At 44.1% G+C, this 16116-nt stretch overlaps 1 protein-coding gene across 3 annotated transcripts in view; it reads left to right on the forward strand.

Moving 5' to 3' along the window:
• Positions 1-3352: 3352 nt before the first annotated feature.
• TRAK1 (trafficking kinesin protein 1) overlaps positions 3353-16116 on the forward strand; it is a 195329-nt gene continuing 182565 nt past the window's right edge. The window contains exon 1 of one of the 3 annotated variants that reach the window (XM_053598666.1): positions 3353-3677. The gene's annotated coding sequence lies outside the window, so the exon portion shown is untranslated. Of the gene's footprint in view, positions 3678-3842; positions 4309-16116 lie in introns of those variants that run through there. The other 2 variants (XM_053598665.1, XM_053598671.1) reach the window with 2 other exon arrangements.

Genomic DNA, 16116 nt, shown 5'->3' on the forward strand with positions numbered 1-16116 from the left:
TCTGACTGGAATGGTTTTAAGGAAAAAAATAGAGAAGAATTGAGACTGTGACAATTAGCAATTCTTTGAGGAGATTTGCTATAAATGAGAGCAAAGGACGGCATCTGGAGGTGGAAGAGAAGTCAAGAGAATTTTTTCTTTCATTCAACATGGAAGGAATAACAATATGCTTGTGTGCTGGTGAGAATGCCCCAGCAGAGAGGAAAAATTGGTGATGAAAGAGAGCAGGGTGAGTTACTGTAGTGAAGTACCCGAGCAGGTGTATTAGTTTCCTAGGGCTGCCATAACAAATTACCACAGACTTGGTGGCAGTGGAGGTGGGGAGGGGAAGCCATGGGACCTAAGCATCTGAGGCTGGTCCTCCAGGGGCCTGGTCTTCCTCATACCCTCCATGGACAGCCACTGGCATTCTTGATTATCCCCTGAAGCTCATCTTTCACACAGCAGCTGGAGGGGGCTTTTATGTATTTATTTTTGGGACAGAGCCTCGAGCTCTGTTGCCCTGGGTAGAGTGCCAGCAACCTCCAACTCCTGGGCTCAAACGATTCTCCTTTCTCCGCCTCCCAAGTAGCTGGAACTACAGGCGCCCATCACAATGCCCGGCTATTTTTTGGTTGCAGCCATCATTGTTGTTTGGTGGGCCTGGACTGGATTCAAACCCACCAGCTCAGGTGTATGTGGCTGGCACCTTAGCCGCTTGAGCCACAGGTGCCGAGCCTTAGTTTGCTTCTTTGCTTGGCATTCACTTGACCAATGAGAGAGAGGAGCTGGTAGATAAATACTGTTTCTTCCTTCCATCCTGCATTCTATGCAATTCCTCAGAGGGTCTTGGGACTAAGCCCCAATTGCCCAGAGTTTATACACTCGTGAATGGGCTTTCTGTCCCTCCCTTTTTCATTCTTTCTGGTCTCAATTTCTTTTTCCACCCTACTCCATGGGATAATGTCCCAAAAGATACTACTTGCCTGAAGTCCTTCCCCATTGCTGCTTTCTGAGAGAACACGAACAGTTTGCATTTTAATTCCTTTTCTTGGGTTATTTCCTACATTTCCACCTTGGGTCTCTGGCTGTATTTTAGGTTCCTAAAGGTCAGGGATCAGATGTTTTCTCCAGTTAACTGACTCAGGGCCTGGCAAATGCCACTAAACATGCTGATTTTGATTTGATTTGACAAAATGAAAGAATACAATGGCTATCTGTAGCCCAAGGGGAGCTGGTTGCTACTAGTACAGAGACTTCCGCCTGTTATTAAAAAAGGCTGGAACCTGCTGGGGCAAATACTGTTTTTTTCTTCTGTCTACCCATCTTGCTTGCCTCCCAGGTCCCTGTACTGCTTTTAGCAGCAGCAGGTCAGCAGCTACTCCAAGTAGCTCATGAGCTTGGGCAGGCCCACAGCTGGGGCTCTCACTGGGTCTCCGCTTGCCATCTGCTTCTTTCAAGCTAGGAGTGGGAGAAGGAAACCAGCCCTTTTCTGTATCAGGGGTGGGATCTACATGTCTGTCATCTGGCATCATCTGGCACTGCAGGACACAGACGGACTCCAATGAAGGAATGACTTCAAAATTCTGTTCCAGCCTTGACTGAATTTCATGAACAGAGAAAGTGATGGGCAGCTGGTAAAGGTGCAAAGAGAGCTGGATATATTCAGCAGACAAGAGTTGTAGTTAAGGGTCTACCACTAATTTGATGCTCCTGTGGTTATGTACTACTTTTCTGCCCACAGTTTCCTGAAAATGAGGTTGGACTAGATGATCTCAAAGAACTCCAAGCTTTAGGATTCCTAAGTTACATAACTGAAAGGTAACTGATCTGTTAGTTAATACTTCAAATAGCTTATTATTTTTCCTTAAAATCCTTCATACCCTGTCTATTCTAGATTCACTATGAGACAGCCCCAGCTTACCTGCTCCTGCACACTCCCAGGCAGCCATGCCCATTTACAGACAAACATGCTATATACATGATGATTTCTTTTGTAATCGAAATTTTTATTGAGATAATTATAGATTCACATTCAATTGTAAGTAATATACTTTCCCCAGTTTCTCCCTAAGATTAGTTTTGTAAAACCTTAGCATATCATAACTAGGATATCGACATCAACACAATTCACCTCTATCTTTGAGATTTGTCTAGGTTTATTTGTACTCATTTGTGTGTGTTTTAAGTTTTATATAATTTTATCACCTGTGCCATCACAATCAAGATACTTAACAGTTCCCAAACCATAAGCATGCCTTGTGTTGCCCTTTCAAAACCACATCTGCCTTCCTCCCATCCTACCTTACTTCCCCATTTGATGGTTTTCCAGAAACTTTTTATTTGGAAATAAGTTCAGATTTATGGAAATATTCCAGTGCACTCTTTACACAGATTCACTGATAATGTTTTGTCAATTTGCTTTACCATTGTTGCCTATCAAGATGTTTCCCCCCGAACCACTCAAAATTGCACACGTTATGATCTGCTACCCCTTCATGATACTTCAGTGTGTATTTCCTCAGAATAGAGATATTCTTGTATATATGGAAGTATAAGTTGTCAATATCAGTAAACTTAACATTGATCGGATACTTTACAATAAGGATTCTGACTTTGTCAATTGGAATGTCCATTACAACATTTTCTCTCATCCAGTCTAGGATTAGGTATGTCATTTAGCTGTCTTGACTGTTTAGCACCCTTTAATCTGGAACATTTACCAAGCTTTCTTTTGACTTTAATGACACCTACAGTTTGGAAGAATATAATCTCTGCCCCCCTTTAATAGATGCTTGATGTTAGCCAAAAGGCTGAAAAGCAATAGGTTATGCATTCTCCTCAAGAATACTGCATAGGTGATGTGGACATGATATTCATCTGCTCTCATTGCTGATGTTAAGTTTGATCTGGTCAAGGCGCTGTATTCCTGGCCCCTATGAGAAGACACATTAAACCAGGCAAACATCTGCTTTCCAGTAACGCTCCTCCCTAGAGTTAGCATCCACCGATGATTCTTGCCACCACCAATCTCCATGATCTCTTCAAGTCCTCCGCTAGTATCAGAAATCTGATTTTGTAGGATTTAGCTTCCTTGAACTTTTGGTTCTAGTCTGAGTCTACTCCAAAGCCTCCCAATGTCCTCTACGACTTCTGAGCAAAGAAGGCCAAAGAAGTAGACTCAGCAGCCTCAACTGGAAATGAGCTCATCGGGGTAGTTCCCCGTTAAACCGTTCACAAGTAATTTGCATAATAGAGCAGTCTGTAAGCGCTTACTTCCTGGATCGTTTCCTGATCCCGGCTTTTGGTCCACACATCCCCGCCTCCCCCCACCCCCCGCGTCACCCTTTGGTGACATTTTGCTCAGACTGCTGGTTCCATCGCCCCCTCCCCCGGTTCCAGACTCCCTCCGTTTAAGCCTAAGAGTTTCTTTCCTGGAAGACAGCCTGCCCCAAGGAACCGAGCGCCTGGACTTCCACAGCGTTCACGACAAACAGCCCCGGAGCGCGGGACCCGGCCGCCAGAGTCCCATCCTTTCCTCAGCTGACACTGAAAGGACACCCAGAAGTGTTAGAAGTAAATAAGCACTCGCGGAGAGATGTGATTAGCTTTCCGGGTCCAGGGATTTCCCGGGTCCTTCTCCGTGCCCAGCGGCATCGGCAAAACTGCAGGTGCGGCGGCAGGCAGGTCCGGGAGAGGTAAGAGGGGCGCGGCTTCGGGAGCTCCCACTTGCCCGGCGGGCATCCTGGAGGGCCGCCCGCAGGTGGCGGCGGCGGGCGGAGCCGGGAGAGGGGAGGGCTGGGCGCGCGCCGGGCAGTGACGGCAGCGCGGAGGGGAGGCGCGAACCGCCCGCTCGCGGGGGAGCCATGGCGAGAGGCCGCATCGCGGCGCCCACAGCAGTGCCGGTGTCCGCCGTAGTGCCCTCGCCCGCCGCCCCAGGACCCTCCCGCCCGCCGCCCCCGCGCGCTCCCAGCCCGTGACGCCCGCGCACGGCGACCAGGGCGTCCCCCGGAGAGGGGCCGCGCGCCTGAGGGAGCGCGGGGGAGCCCGAGCGCAGCCCCTGCGCCCCCAAGAGTCTCGAGCGCTCAGACGACCTCTGCGTCCCGGAACCTCGGACCCCGATCCCTGGAGCTCCGGGTCGGCGGCGCCGAAGCGGAGCCCGGCCGCGTGTGCCCGGTGCCGCCCGGCCGGCTGCAGCGGAGGGAACCGGAGCCGCCGGGCGGCGGGGCCAGGCCGAGGATAACGCGGAGGAGGCAGTCGGGAGAGCTGAGTGCCGGGGTAGCCCAGCGCCGGAGGCCCCCCGGACCGCGCTCCCTGCGCCTCTTGCGGGTAAGCCTGGGGTCGTCGTACTCGTGCCTCGGGTGCATCAGGCCCGGGGGATGGGGAAGGACCGGAGCGTCGGCGCGTGATATAGTAGCGGCGGGAGTGGCGGGGCGCCGGGACCCTGAGGGGGACTGGCAGCCCTCCTCCTGCATCGGCCGCACCTGCGGGAAACCCTTGGGGTCTAGAAAGGTGCCTGCTGGGCACGGTGTCGGCCACACTGCTTGGCCTGGATTCCGAGCTTCGGTACTCCGAGGTGACAGTGAGGCGACCTTCAAAGAGCCCCGAGCTGAGCCAGGCCAGAGCGCGGGCAGCACCCCAATTCCCACTCAACCGCAAAACTTAATGAAAACGATATCTTCTGAGCGTGTCAGGGACCAGACGGATGATTTTAGAGTCCCCCTTTCCATCCTGAGAGTTAATATGTTCGCTTTGCCACTCTACACATGAGAGTTTAAATGCATTTCTAATCTCCAAGGTCAGCTTCTTGCAGGTAAAAACAAATGCGTACAATGAAATGTGTCGTCTCTTTTGTAAAGTTGTGTTTAGGGAAGATGTCAAATGTCCGGCTGCTCTTAGGGCTGGCACGGGGTGTTCCTTTCCCGTTAAACCTCCCTGTTTTAGAATTCTTCACTGCATTGTTCAGACATTGAAATTAGCTTCACTTTGAGAACCTCCAAAGTTTGAGTGTTCAGGCCTCTGATTTTTTTTCTGATAGGCTTCACCAGAACTTTATTTGCTTCAAACAAATGTGTAAACGTTGTCAGTACCATCTGCAGAGGGTGCCAGGATTGGTACACTTTCCTGGAGGTCTTTGGTTACCTGGGAAATAACCATAGGGAAACTGTAGTTCCAAGGCCCTCCCCAGTTACCACTTACAAGAAGAACAAGAGCAGCAAAGAGGGAGGTGGTCATAAGGAGGGCTGACCAGCCCTGGAGTCTGCACTGGGGAGGGTCTTTCACGTTTGAGTGGTGGGGATGACAGGTATGGACCTGGACTGGTGACAGATGGCACCTACCCCACCACCATGGTAAGCTAGTTAGAAAGCCCTTGTCCGGGTGCCCCCGGTTTGGCAAGAGTTGGGTTTCAACTTGGCCCCAGCACCAGCCCTTTCCTGTTTGATGCCCCAGGGACCAGTTTACTATTCCTGGCTCTTGGTTGAAGGTGTCTGGGCTCTGGCTATGTTGCTTCTGCTCCTTCTCTTTGATGAGTTAAAATCACTGGCTGTGGCGGGGGCAACTTGAATCCAAATTCCAATGTCTCTCTGCCAGGCTATTGGCTGTGTAACCTTGCTTTAACCTCTCTGACCTGGCTCTCCCCTTTCTGGGATTTATCCCTTCATTACCCCCCTCAGCAAAACCTCCAAACCTAATGGACTTTTGTTACGTTTAAAGAGACAGTGTTTTAAATGAAAGTAGTCGTAGAAGTTTGCCTGAATGACAGAGGAGATTTTTAGGTCTCATTCCAACACAATTAGGTTTGTGATTTTTGAGCTGTGACAGAGATAATAAAGCACATATTAAAACAGTAATCATCTTGTTACAGGTTTGTTGTAATACAGACCTGTCTGTTGACCTGTCTGTTGTACAGTCAAATCAGATAATGTGAAGAGGCTTGGAAAATAGTAGAGCGTTATTTGCCTTGGAAGGAGTTCCTAAACTTTTGTTTTCCAAACTAACAGCATCTTTTTTTTTTGAGACAGTCTCACTTTGTCACCCTTGGTAGAGTGCTGTGGAGTCATAGCTCACAGCAACCTCAAACTGTTGGGCTCAAGTGATCCTTTTGCCTCAGCCTCCGGAGTGGCTGAGACTACAGGCACTCCCACAATGCCCAGCTATTTTTAGAGATGGGGTCTTATTCTTGCTCAGATTTGTCTGGAACTCCTGAGCTCAAGGGATCTACCAACCTTGGCCTCCCACAGTTCTAGGATTATAGGTGGTGAGTCACTGCACCTGGCCCCAAACTAACAGCATCTTAAGTTTTGCCATCTAAAGTGGACCTGTGTCTGTCATTGCATTGGGAGGTCCTACTTCTGACCTTGCATTTAGTAGGCCTCTGTAATTGTTAGATTATTCTTGAATTAACCATCTGGGCTCCTCATCTTGACCAAGTGTTTGCAAGGTAAAGAACAGACTTTGGGCTTTCTCTTCTCCATCAGCTGTTGGTGTTTTCTTTTCTTTTCTTTTTTTTTTTTTGTAGAGACAGAGTCTCACTGTACCACCCTTGGGTAGAGTGCTGTGGTGTCACACGGCTGACAGCAACCTCTAACTCTTGGGCTTACGCGATTCTCTTGCCTCAGCCTCCCGAGCAGCTGGGACTACAGGCGCCCGCCACAACACCCGGCTAAGCTGTTGGTGTTTTCATAGACAGGATTGTTCTGTTGCACCATACAGTTAATGAGAGAGGCAAGGAGGGGAAGTAGGCAGGTGGCCACTTCTCCTACAAGGGACGGTTCTTTTCTCCTTTAGAACTCGGTTCTTTTCTCCTTTAGAACTCGTGAGATTGGCATTGGTGGCTGAAGACTTAATTTAAATTAAATCAGCGAAGATTGCAGCTATTCAGTAAAGCCTTTTGTGTTTGCTGCAGTTTAATGCTATGTAGTCAGGAGGTTTGATAAACTTGAGAGTAATGTTACAATCATCAGCTTCTTTAGATATGTAATTCTGTGATCCTTAGTTTAGAAAATTGATGCTATCTATGTAACTCATCTGTGTTTAATATGCACAATGATATTTGTGGGGGAGGACAAAAGGATACTCCTTATAGAAGACAGAGATGTTAGGGTGAGGACCGTCTCCACATTAACCTCAGGGCTCATGTAGGTTCTTAGATTTTATTTTACAGTTTGGGGTTAGTGTCTGCTGGACAGAGATACATTATTGAATGGGTTTTCTGGCTCCTCACCCCTCTTTTTTTTCTCTTCTTTTTGAACAATTGTTCCCTATTTTGACCTGCCTTCTTAGCTATATCCAAATGGAGATGACTTTCAGTGTTGAAAAGTTCAGAGTTTTAGTGAAGAGAGAGTAAATCAGAGCGTATGTGTAAATCTGGATGTCTCTGAGCTACATATACCAAGTAATATACAGCTGCTTAAATAAAGGCTTTGGTGCATGTTTTATGAAGGGCTGTGCAGTATTGTTCACTGAGAAACTCATTTAATTACGTGATCGTTAATAGTGCACCTGAGATGAAAGAGGGTGGCGTGGGGTGGAAGGGGAGTTCTATCAATTCTTGTTTGGATTTCAGCTCCAGCATTCCTGAAAGGACTGCTTTCAACCTCACCTGTTTAGTGGCTGGAGCTTTTCTAAGAAGCCTGTAAATCCCTGTGATGAAGGTGAACATATGTCAGTGACTCAGGTGGCCCTTCACAGCCTTTTATATGGATGCTTCTTTAACTTACCCCATAACCTTAAGGACAAGGGAACCCTGGAAAGGGCAATTTGGGAGCTCAGTGCCATGTTGCCAGCACAAGCCTGAAGTTTTCAGTGTAAACTCTGTGGTTCCTTTGATGAAGAATAGAATGTAGGATTCATTTGGGTTTTTTTTTTTAAACTTTCTAAATTTTTTAATTAAAAGAAATTTTTTTTAGAGAAAGTGCATTACTCTGTTGCCTAGGTTGGAGTCAGTGGTACAATTGTAGCTCACTGCAGCTAACGTGATCCTCCTGCCTCTTCCTCTCCAGTCCTAAGTTCTGGGCTCGGCGATAGGCACATGCCACCACCTCTGGCTCCCTGTATTACCTGGGCTGATCCGGAACTCTTGGCCTCAAATCCTCCCACCTCAGTGTCCCAAAGTGCTGAGATTACAGGTGTGAGCCAACTTCATTTTGCTTTAAATTGCCGTCTTGAGTTAAAAAGTACTTGAGGAAGATGTACTTTGTTTTCTCTAGGATGCTTAGAGCTCCCCCCAGTATATGTACCCTACCTTGAGAAACTTGGAGCAGGAGTATTTCTATGGTTTCTTCTAGTTCTAGACTTTATAATATACCAGGACATTCAAAAGCAGAAGATAATCTACCTAGAGGAAATGGATTGTGCATTAACATCTGAAAAGGATCCTCTAATATTGAGGGGAAATAGGTATATTAGTAAATAAAAGAACCAGTAGATTATATTAATAAATTATCTAGATTTGAATCTTCAGTAAAACCATGCTGCAAGGCATTCAGGGGTCTTTAACATCCTTTTTTTCCCTTTTAAGAATTACTTGAAAATAACTGTGAACATGTAGATTAAGTGGCTTGATAGTTTCTGAAAATTATCTCTTGAGCATACTGCTGAGAGCACTTCACTCTTACTGCACTCCTCCCTAATGACTAGACTTAGTTACTAGATGATGCGATTATGTTGCTTAAAAAATGCCACCGTCTACTGACTTAGGGTCACACAGATTAGCTATTATCAAATCCTATATTCCATTACACAGATGAAGGTTTATGTCACTTCAAATGGATATTCATTTTAGTAGAGATACGGGATCTTATTTTTGTCTTTCCACTCCAGGTTTGGAAAGAGAAAGCTTCTATGCATATGGAGAACTGTGGGATTTTAGAAGTTTTCCATCAGTTCCTCTTGTCGTTTTGGTAAAATCACAAAGTCCTTCCAGGCAGTTCTTTAACATTAACAATATATTATGTGGGTCTGTAGGTTTTTGATGCTAATGTTCTGTAAGCTTTCAGTTTCTAAGTTTGTAAAAAATAGAGCAGATATGGTCCAGTGTAGGCTTGCCTCCATATTAAATAATTTCCACTTTGAGATACAGTCAAAAATAAAATGTCTCCATGTAATGTTAGAATTGGTTTGGTTTCACCCTAATTATTGAGTCAAGAATTTAAACTTTGAAGAGTGCAGAAACCACACTTGAATTTATGTTTATCTGGAGAGTATTGGGAAACATTTCTTGGAGCGTGGCGAAGACAAATTCCTTTGCTCTCCAGGAGCATTGGTCCTCTTCAGTGTCATGAGAAAGTCAGTGACTGCAGATGGCCTGGCTGTTCATGCCAGAGGGATTGAGAGTCCACATTCTTGGTGAGACCAAGTGGCCATGTTCTGAGTGGAGAATAGCCATGGGAAAAGGATAGTGCCTGTGAGAGCAAGGTCCTGGATGTTTGTGTTTCTGCCTAATATTTGGTCCCTGATGTGTTGTGTGTAACAGATGTTTCACATCATGTTGCATCATCATCAAAGACTTGACCAGTTGACTAGAACCTTTTTTATCTTACACCTTGAGCTCCATTAACTTTTACTTACATACATACCTTGTACCGTCAATAGATACAGGGTCTCATATGTAACCACTAGCCTGACCTCTACCACGCATAGGATAATTGTGCCTGTTTTAAAACTTCGTGTAAATGGAATCACAGTGTATACTCCTGTTTCTGGTCTCCTTTGCTCAACATTTTTTCTGCAGTATTTGTCCTTTTGTTGTGTGTATTTGCATGTCATTTCTTTTTATTGTGGAGTAGTATGCCATTGTATAGTTATACCATAATTTGTTTATATGGTCACCTATTGATGGATATTTGGGTCATAAGGCATATGTTCAGCTTTAGTAAATTTTTTTTTTGTCATCCTTGGTAGCGTGCTGTGGCGTCATAGTTCCCAGGAACCTCAAACTCTTGGGCTCAAGTGATCCTCTTGCCTCAGTCTCCCACGTAGCTGGGACTACAGGTGCCTGCCTCAATGCTTGGCTATTTTTAGAGACAGAGTCTTGCTCTTGCTCAGGCTGGTCTTGAACCTGTGAGTTCAGGCAATCCACCTGCCTCTGCCTCCCTGAGTGCTAGGATTATAGGCATGAGCCACCACGCCTGGCCCAGCTTTAGTAAATATTAAGTTTTCCAAGTGGTTGTTCCTCTTTGGATGTGGCACGTGACACTTCCAGAAGAAAGAAAGGCAGCTCAGTACAACAATACATTTTGTGATTCTGAACATAGGGTTCTAACAATAAATTTTGGTTAGCCTGTAGGACTTTGACATATGATGTTTGGTGGTCTGATATCTGAAGAGATCTGGCAACACAGTATAATGTCAAGGGCCATTTTGTATTAAATGGGAGCTCCAAAGCTGTGGGCTTTGCCTACACTGCAGAATTTGAAACCTGGAAAGAAAATTGGAGGTTGCTTAAACTTCATATTATGGAGTTGGGATTGGTAAACTTTATACGAGGGCATTAAAAACACCAAACAAACAAAAAGCCAAACCTATGATTAGGAATAGCACTGTAATTATTTGGAGGAAAGGTGGAGAGGAGGAAAATGAGCAAATCTGTTATGTGTATGACTCACTGGTGCTATGTCTGTGAGTCTGACATTAGGATGAAGAATTTCTGAGACACTTTGTTTACTGGCTTTCATAGTAGAAGAGAGAGTGTCACCCTGACAGTGGGAATTTCATTCTAACTTTTGTATCTGGAATATGCTTTAAATGAAGTGCTGAATACTATGGGAATTATACAGTTCTCTATACGTACCTGAGTGAGGTGGAGCTTTGTTTTCATTCATTAAAACATAAAAACCTTCAGATTTAACAGTTTGGATAAAATGTAGCATACCATTGATGTGTTTGAAGCCATGTTCCTTTTTTTCCCTGTAAAATTGATGCTAAGATGTGATGAACTCAGCAAAAACCTCTTTTTTATGACAGCCAATCCTGGAATCATTCATTACCTTATATGACAAACTTGTATAGTTATTAAGAGGATTACATGAATTAGTACATATGCTTATTGTTATTGAACTCCTTATGACCCATTCATTCACCAACAATTTTGGTTTTTTTCTTTTATTTATTTATTTATTTTTTCGAGACAGAGCCTCAAGCTATCGCCTTGGGTAGAGGGCTGTGGCATCTCAGCTCACAGCAACCTCCAACTCCTGGGTTGAAGCGATTCTCTTGCCTCAGCCTCCCAAGTAGCTGGGACTACAGGTGTCTGGCTATTTTTTGGTTGTAGTTGTCATTGTTGTTTGGCAGGCCCGGGCTGGATTCGAACTCGCCAGCTCTGGTGTATGTGGTTGGCGCCTTAGCCGCTTGAGCTATAGGCGCTGAGCCCACCAACAATTTTGGAACAGGTATTCTGTGCCACACCCAGGTATGGGTGTTGGCCTTTATCTATTTGGCATCAATAGGAGTAGCCCCTATGGCCTAAGGCATTCATACAGGCTGTGGTTTTTGCTCAGCTGACACCTAACTTCCCTTCTTTGACTTTAAGGAGAAAGGGTTAATTTTAAAATTGTCCCAAGGCATCAGAAAAATCCCTTTGGACTTGATATTTGGACACAAGAGAAAAAGGTTGCTCATGGAAGAAAAGCAGTTTGATGTTATATTAATGTGGTTATTAAGTATGAAGTGTCTTATTTCCATAAATACTAAGTTTTAAAGTTGCTGTCTCTGACTTGGACACTTCTTGTTTTGTTTTTTTTTTTAATTTTTGAATCATGAAGGTACATTCTCATTCTCTCAAATCGACATTTTGGCACGTATCATTTTTTTTTAAGAGCAATTTTTGTGAAACCATGGCTAAGTCAAAAATTCTTGTAATTTTTGAAAATGAGTTTCATCCTGGAACCCGTGCAATGTAGACAGCTCAAAATATCAAAGAAGTGTTTAGGAAGGATGTGGCTAATTAATGCACAGTACCTTGGTGGTTTGAGGAGTTCTGATCAGTTTAATCTTGAAAATGAGCCATATGGGCTACCTGAGACCAACATGGATATGATGAGTTGAAAGCTGTAGTAGAAGCGAATCTATCTCAACCTACATGGGAATTAGCAGCATGGTTTGATGTTACTATTCCAACTGTATTTTACCATTTGAAACAAAAGAGCAAGGTAAAGAACCTAGATAGATGGGTTTTACATGAATTAAATGAGGGTCAGAGGAGAAGTCTTCTCAAAGCTTGCTTTCCTTTTCTTTTTTTGTAGAGACAGAGTCTCACTTTATGGCCCTCGGTAGAGTGCGGTGGCATCACACAGCTCACAGCAACCTCCAACTCCTGGGCTTAAGCGATTCTCTTGCCTCAGCCTCCCGAGTAGCTGGGACTACAGGCGCCCGCCACAACACCTGGCTATTTTTTGGTTGCAGTTTGGCCGGGGCCGAGTTTGAACCCGCCACCCTCGGTATATGGGGCTGGCGTCTTACCGACTGAGCCACAGGCGCCGCCCTTGCTTTCCTTTTCTATCATGACATAAAGGTGAACCATTTCAATACCATATTGTTATATGTGATGAAAAATAGGTTCTTTTTGGGAATCACAAGCATTCAGCAAAATGGTTGGATAAAGATGAAGTGCTGAAACATTCTAAAATCAAATAATTCATGAAAAAAGCTAATAGTGGATGGGTGTGGTGGCTCACACCTGTAATCCTAGCACTCTGGGAGGTCAAGGCCGGTGGATCGCTTGAGCTCAGGAATTCGAGACCAGCCTGAGCAAGATTGAGAATTCGTCTCTACAAAAAATGGGCCAGGCTTTGTAGCAGGCGCCTGTAGTCTCTAGCTACTTAGGAGCCTAAGGCAAGAGGGTTGCTTGAGCTCGTGCGTTTGAGGTTTCTATAAGTTATGATGCCACGGCATTCTAGCCTGGGCAACAGAATAAGACTGTCTCAAAAAAAAAAAAAAAATGGTAATGGTGTCTGTTTGGTGGTCCAGTGCTGGTGTTATCCACTGCAGCTTCATGAAACCTGGTCACTCGATTATAGCAGATGTCAACTTCAACTAACTGGATGACATGATTAGTGAAGATGCCTGCGATTTAAGCAGCCAACATTGATCAATACAGGCAGGCCAGTCCTCTTATAAGACAACACTGTCACACAGACAACTTTGCTCAAACTACAGAGATGGACTTAGAAACTCTCCGTCATCCACTATGTTCATCTGAGCTTGTGTCAACTGACTACCACTTCTTCCAGGCTTCGGACCACATTTTGCAAGGAAAAGTACTCAATTCTAAACAAGCTATGGAAAGAATGGAAAGAATCCTTTTTTCATCACATTTAACAATATGGTGTAGAAATGGTTCACCTTTATGTTATGATAGGAAAGCAAGGCAAATTTTGAGAAGACTTTTCTTCTGACCTCTGTTTAATTCATGTAGAACAAGCTGTGAAAAATGCCTTTTCAGTTTCATTGACACTCAAGCTTCTTTGCTGCTGCATACATACGGTACTGTTAAGAGAGCAAAACTGTGTTGATAGTGTAGTTGCATACTTGGATTAATTGTACTGTTTCTTGTTTGAGATACAATGAGCTAAACTCTTTTTTTTTTTTTTTTCTTTTGACGCGGAGTCCTTACTCTGTTGCCCTGGGTAGAGTGTCATGGTGTCATTGTAGCTCACAGCATCCTCAAACATAGGCTCATACAGTCTTCCTGCCTCAGCCTCCCAAGTAGCTGGGACTACAGGTGCCCACCACAAACCCTGGCTAGTTTTTCTATTTTTAGTAAAGATGGGGTCTTGTTCTTGCTTAGGCTGGTCCTGAGCTCAAGCAGTCTACTTGCCTCAGCCTCTGAGAGTGTTAGGAATAAATTAAACTTTTGATTCAAAATCAGACATTTTAGATTCAATGACCTTATAAATATATTTGAGAAAACCTCATTCTACTGGAGAAAACAAGCAGAATGTTGTTATTACAACAGTGAATAAAAGGTGTGACAAGCAAGCCATTGGCAAAATAGACTAAAATGTTGACTGGTACAGTGGATGTATTTACACTATACTTGAAAGTTAAGAAAGCATTTAGTGTTATCAAAAGAGAAATTAGTACAAGAGGAAAGTTTTCACAACTATTGAATGTTAACTTGAAAAACTTTTAGTTTGGCTAGGTCTCTTGATGTTAGAAGAGAAGTGATGCTTATTTGGGGATAAAGAAAATGAGTATTCCTGGACGCCTGATTATCTTATAAGCAGATTTTTATTCTTTACAGTACACGGAGTTCTCTATTTGGTAAGAGGCAGTATGGCAAAGAGCGATTATCACAATGAGATTTGAGAATTTCCCTCCACATTTGGTCATTAGGGTGGAAAAGGAATGCAGTATGTAGGTTTTCTAAAGAGAAGACAGGACTGGGGTGACATCAGGAGAGGGGGCCCGGCTTCACCTTGGTAAATGTGTCCCAGGCAGTGTGTGGTCGGAGCCCTCACCTCTATAGCAGCTGAGACCTGGCATGGAAGCAATCAACACTTGACTCAAGGTGTTGATTAAACTGGGGTAGTGAGTGACAGTGTGGATGGAAAGAAGTGGCTGCGCTTGAACAGTATTTAGGAGATAAAGCCTGCTTGTTGAGGAGATGGTGGTAGGGTTAGGGACAGGGTAAAGTTAGGGACGAGGCTGAGGTGTTTGGGTTGAACTGCTATAATTCAGTTGTCCCAGGGCTCTGTTTTGAATGAGTTGGGTTTGCTGTGCTTGTGAGATTTCCAAGTGGAGATGTTTAGGGCACTGAGACGTCTGGGTCTGACACTTGGAAGAGAGAGCTGAGTTTGGGGCCCATCTCTGTGCAGTCAATAGTGATATCAGGTGAAAAAGAACCCGCAGAGAAGTGACCAGGGATTGGGAGAAGACCAACAGTGCTGGGAAACAGAGTGTTCTGATGGTGAAGGGTGGGGTGTACAGGGTCATTCTGCTGCTTCTAGAGGCCAAGTGAGATAAGGGCTAAAATGTCCTTTGAATTTGTTTACACATAGTAGGTGTGCAAACATTTGTAGTTTTATAACATGGTTGTCTATTTTTTTTAAGAGATACTGACTTAGTCTTGTAAACCTCTTTGCAGGTTTCCTTGCCAAGATCATCTATATTTGTCTCATGGTGTTTAAGTGTTTCTGAAATAAATGAGCTCCGAATTAAAGATTTTTACTGTACTTTTTTGTGATTCTTATACATCTTACTTGAGGTTTTACAGTTTATACTGTTGGAGTCAGAATCATGACTCTCAAAATTGGAGAGATGTGAAAATTGCTTGCTTTGGCGAAGATGCCTCCGTAGCCCCCGTAACAATAGATATTTACTATTTACTATAGCTGAACATACGCTTAATGACCCAAGTCCACTCCTGGGTATATAGTCAACAGAAATGATACTTATGGACTTAGTTCACAGCAGCTTTACTCATGATTTTCCCCAAACTTGGAAAAAAACTCTAATGTCTATTAACAGGTGACCATATAAACAAATATGCTATAACCAAACTTAGCAGAAAAAGAAATGAAGTACTAATATGTGCAACAAATGGATGATGTTGCAGACAAAATGTTGAGCAAAAGAGACCAGACACAAGAGTGCACACTGTGTGATTCTATTTACATGAAGTTTAAAAACAGGAACAATTATCTTATGTTGGTAGAGATCAGGTTAGTGGTTACCTACAAGGGGTATTGACAGTAAGTACAAGGTGTGTGTATAAAGTAAAAATTAATGGAGCTCAAAAGGTTCTAATTAATTTGTCAACTTTTATGTATTTAATTAATTATTATTATTATTTTTTGAGACAGAATCTCACCCTATTGCCCTGGGTAGAGTGCTGTGGCATCATCATAGCTCATGGCAACCTCAAACTTTTGAGCAGTTAAGAAGCCTGCGTATTTATTTTATTTATTTTTATATTTTTATTTTTTTGAGACAGAGTCTCACTCAGCTGCCTGGGCTAGAGTGCCGTGGTGTCATCATAGCTCACTGCAACCTCAAACTCTTGACTTCAAGTGATCCTCCTTCCTCAGCCTCCTGGGCAGCTAGGACTACAGGTGCCTGCACAATGCCTGGCTAATGTTTTTCTATTTTCGGTAGAGACGGTGTGTGTGTGTGTGTGTGTGTCTTATTCTTGCTCAG

Source organism: Nycticebus coucang, chromosome 8 (assembly GCF_027406575.1).
Source record: "Nycticebus coucang isolate mNycCou1 chromosome 8, mNycCou1.pri, whole genome shotgun sequence".
Lineage (NCBI taxonomy): Eukaryota > Metazoa > Chordata > Mammalia > Primates > Lorisidae > Nycticebus > Nycticebus coucang.